Source organism: Lepidochelys kempii, chromosome 10 (assembly GCF_965140265.1).
Source record: "Lepidochelys kempii isolate rLepKem1 chromosome 10, rLepKem1.hap2, whole genome shotgun sequence".
In the NCBI taxonomy this organism is placed as follows: domain Eukaryota; kingdom Metazoa; phylum Chordata; order Testudines; family Cheloniidae; genus Lepidochelys; species Lepidochelys kempii.
The window spans coordinates 73,046,719-73,051,616 of NC_133265.1; the positions used below are offsets into that span (position 1 = coordinate 73,046,719).

At 43.8% G+C, this 4,898-nt stretch overlaps 1 pseudogene; it reads right to left on the reverse strand.

The window, feature by feature from the left end:
• Positions 1-2,073: 2,073 nt before the first annotated feature.
• LOC140917961 (F-actin-capping protein subunit alpha-1 pseudogene) lies at positions 2,074-4,159 on the reverse strand (annotated as a pseudogene).
• Positions 4,160-4,898: the final 739 nt, after the last annotated feature.

The following is a 4,898-nucleotide window of genomic DNA, read 5'->3' on the forward strand; positions in this document are numbered from 1 at the left end:
TTTTTGGTTGGTTGGTTGGGTTTTTTGAGTGAGAGGACCCTACAGGTTAGAGTAAAGAAAGTCTTATCAGGTATCTATAGTATTGCCAATGGCACCGCTCAGTAGAGTGTTGCCAACCCTACCTTGCTTAACATTATGATAAATGATCTCCCAAAAAGTGTAAGGACAGGAATGGGTATTATCTTATTTGTAGACGATTGTGCTATATGGTTAAACAGGAGAATTAAAGTGACTGGAGAAAGAATCCAATGAAGCCCTCAGGGAGGTCTCAAGCTGGGGAGATGCTTGGGGATTTAAAATTACAATCATTAAAACAAAGGGAATGATCTTCTCTAGAAGAAAAATGAAAGATGAGTGTAATTTATATTTTATGAAGGTGCATGTAGTTAACCATTGAAGTTTATGGATGTACTGTTAGTTTATCATCAAACTTGGGAGGGCCATATAGAAAATGTTACAAACAAACAAAAGGTAGGATTAATCTACTTTAAAGTATTGCTGGGATTAATTGGGGAGCAGATAAGGCAGTGGTGGCTATGCTGTATAGAGTGATTATAAGATCAGTCATAGATTGTGGATGTCGAGCCGTAAACTCTGCATATGTGTTGAAGCTTAAAAAGTTAGAATCAGTTCAAGCTCAAGCACTGTAAATCTGCATGTGGTGCTTATGATATGTCCTGTGTCACTCGTGGAGAAATGCCTATCAATTTAAGAATGAAATGTTAGATCTGATATTTTGGGCTAAAGTCAAGGGAAACCTCACACAAAAGATAACTGGGCAATTGAATGTTGGGATTTAAGCAGACAAAATGTAGCCTGACACAATAAATTCCCTTATACTTTTAGGGTTAAAATGTGGGTAGAAGAGTTAGGTGAAAAGGAAGGGCTAGAAGAGATTAAAATCAATAGTTATTCGAAAGTAAAGCATACCAGGAAAAATCATCTCTCTGGATGTGGATTTAGAATTATATAATAAAATAAAGAGAGAGTCTTCCTGTATGACTGATAAAGTCTGACTTACACTCAAAGTGGGGTCACCATTGCCGAATATATACACTGACGGATCTAAAGATGGGAAAAAACAGAGTGGGAATAGCCTTTTGAATCCCTGAGACTGGAGCTAAGAAATCTAAAAACCTATCTAATTTTGTAGCCATGATGACAGTTGAATTGATGATGATGATGATTGATGATGATAGCAATACTAACATAAGGGACATATGACCTACCACTGCTGTTATCTTTTCAGATGCATTATCAGGTATACTGGCAATTAAAAGGGGTGTCTCAGAAAGCAGAAGTGAGCTAATAAATGAAATGTTGTTGACAACAATGCTAGCATGCTTGAGTGTGAACATAATACTAGCATGGATTCCAGCACACGCTGGGATACCTGGCAATGAAATGGAAGAGAAAAAATGCTTTAAAAATTGAGAAATTGATCTAAAGATTCCTTTGAGTAAGCAGGAATTTAAAAGTTTAGTTAAAAAAGGAATAGCAAGAATTGTGGACCAAGGAGAAAAGAGGAAGATTTTATGAAGTATGCCCCAAAACAGAGGATAATGTGCTACTCCAAAGGACTAAAAGGAAGAATGTGGTTTGATGATGATTTATAGTTACTGACTAGACACAAAAAGGGGTTATATAACATATGGAATGTTAAAGAAACAGTTGATCACCAGATAGGGGAATGCAGGGCGTGTTCCCAGAAAAGGATTTTGACGAAGAATTTAAATGCTTTAAGGTGACAGAATACACTATGAAGGGGTTAGGGAGAGTGCTGGGACATGGGGTAACATTAAAAAAGCCCAACTAATGTCTACGGATATAGAACAGGGTTAGGGTGTATGAGGAATATAGTAGGTGGAGAGTGTATATATGAGTGTATAAGGAATATAATAGATAGTGATTATAGACTCAGAAGTTAAGCCTGCTTCACCAGGAGGAAGACGTGAGAACTGGCAGTCAGGAGCAGCTGGGGGAGTGAGCTGGGACCGAGATCCTGAGTGAAGGCTTACCAACCTGCTTCTAGGAGCAGCCTGAAAAGAGTCCTGGGAAACTCCATGACTCTCTAAAGGGACAAGAGTTGGGAGACTAGCTGGAGAACCTGAGGTTGTATGTTCAGCTGTGGATGACTGAAGACCAGACTTTGTGAAGGAGGAATTGTGTTTGTCTAATGGGAGACTGAGAAACTGTATTTGTCCGGAAGGAGGCTGAGAAGAGAAAGATGGCTTGAAAGGGCAAAGCAGCCAGACCACAGAAAGGAAGAACCATGTCCCACTGAGGGATTGGGAAGAGAGATTGTTTAAGTTATGATATGCTAATAAGTTAGTCACTGAGAATGGGTGTACTATATAACTATGGTCTTATGTACTGAAGAGGCCTGAGAGGTGGGGAGACAGAGCACTGGACAGCACCTACCCGCTATCATTAAATCACACTCTGTCTACAGCCCACTCATAAATTTGGTCACTCCACTTTATCAACTTTATCAACTTTATCAACACAATGTGACTGTTTATTGATCTGTGTGAGCACTTATCCTGTGCTCAGCACTGGTCAGCAGAACACCTCCACTTGGCTGTCCCAACCTCCCAGGAGAGCGCCCCATATACTGACACCACGGAACTCTTCCTGTCCTTCATTTTCTCTGATTTTTTTTTCAATTTTTCTTTTCTCTGTTTATTTTATTGGGTATTTAGTACTTTCTTCCTTCCCTGGACACTTTATTCAGACATCCCATACAAACTGGCCTTTCATTGGACAGCAGGTGCTGCCACTATCTTAGCTGTCACTATTTTCCCCCAGTCAATCGTGTTGTGGGTGATGGGCAGCTGTCTTCGGAAAGCCTTCAAGTGGGTATTGCTCATCCTCTGGTATTCTTCCATCAGCCCATTCTGGAACTGGTTGTCTGCCTGCTCCAGCAGTTTCACAAAGTCCTGGGAGGTCTGGGTCTCAGTGGTGACAGGCAGACTCTCTGCCACATCCTTGCACACTGTCAAGTGGATGTTGCCGTCCTCAAAGTAGTGAGCCTGGACCATGATGGTCCCGGCCACCTGGGTGGAAGTGGAAGTGGGAGTCAGGGTGAAAGTCCACTCTGATTTCCACAGGCCATTCCAGAAGGCGGAGGGCCGGTGCAGACGACCCGCAATGCAGGCGATGAGGATTTTCCGGATGGCTGTATCCTTGATGAAGACACTGCAAATCCCCCCAGTATAGTGGCTGCTGACGTATGCTTTCAGGCCCTCATAGAGGGCCCTTCTCCATGCCTCACCTTTCTCATCTTCCTGTGGGTGAGCCTGAAACTCGCTTGCCTCTTTCCTCATGTGGTCAAATTTGAAAGAGACTTGTCTCTGGGAGTCAAGGAAGTGTTTTTCCTCCAGCTCATTGTGGCGGGTCAGGAGCACCTCACACTCCTTCCTCATGACCGGGGTGAAGTAGAGCTTGTTGTGCAGGGCACAGAGGGAGGCAGCTTCCTGGCACATCAGGCTGTCGTCGCCCACCAGCAGGCGCAGATCACTGAAGGCCTCGCAGAATTCATCAGGCAGAGCCTGCTTCAAGAGACTGCTCACAATCTTCAACTTCTCTTGTCTGGTCAGGGGTCGTTCCCTAGTCATTATGTCCATGGTTGCAGGGCTCGAGGATACTGGATCCACCTCACCTGAAGGAAAAGTAAAAGGACATGACAATTATTAGCTTTCCAGGCAATACACCAAGGGCATCCAAATTTTGCCCAGCTGAAGGCTACACAGGCAATTTGCCACACATAATGGAGCAGGCTACAGCCATCCTTACCTCAGGTACAGCCCACAGGTCGCGACATGGCCTACAATTCCCATCTCCAACCCATACTGAAGATCTCTTATCTACAGCAAAGAGACCTGGGCTTCCACAATTCCAGTAGGCTCACAAGGGAGTCTCATGAATCCAGCCGTCCTCAATCAGTTTTTCACTGTGGATCCCACCATATCTTGAGATGCGGGCTTAGGAAATCTCTGCAACTGTTACAGATGTATCCTGAGGGCCACCCACTGAGTGGGGTTATTCCATTGGGGGAGCCCAAATAACCATACTTGCATCTGCCTTCTCCTCTCTGATAGCACATATCACAGCCCTGTGCTACCAGCAACAGTGCCCAACAATGGAGGGAGGCTGTGGTCAGAAGCAGCCCTTCTTTTTTAGGAGCCCCCAAATTGTAACCAAAAAAAGTGATGTAATCCCTGACAAGGATGAACTGGGGCAATCATGACATTTAATGATTCCAAAAATAAGCTCCTTTTCCACCTGAGAATAACTGCTGGTCAGATCGATCTCATTTTAAGAGTTATTTTGGTCCCTGACCCAACAGCTGAGCCATAAGATGCCAATATAACTGCAATATAGGGCCTTAAGAAGTGAAGACTGGGGTGGAAAACCGTGTTTAGCTGCTTAACTGGCTACTAGAGATGTCTGCAGTAGCTTGCTCCCAAGAAAGTCCCTTTCCACAATGATTCTCACATGGACTGCAGCAAGAGCACTGACTGAGTGCAAAACTAGTGTAATTTATCAGGAACAAAAATGCTTTAGCTTTATTAAGGTGTGAGGGGGACCTGGAGCACTGCTCCTTGGTACCCTCCCTTAATATTTTTGATGATAGTGTAATACCTTATGCCATCAGGCAATGACTAAAGTAATGCAGCACCCTGAAGGAAATGCCGATTTTTTGGATGAAACCTTCCCCTGTGAAGCCAGTACAGGACTGTGTGGAGGGTTCTTTGAATTTGCAGTCACCTGTATTTATCCTGCTTCCTGGCAGCTCCAATAGGCTTTAACCATGTGTCCTAGGCAGTTCTACAAAGCAGCCACTACCGGCACTGTACATGGCAGGTTTCAGGCCAGAAACAACATAATACAGGGCA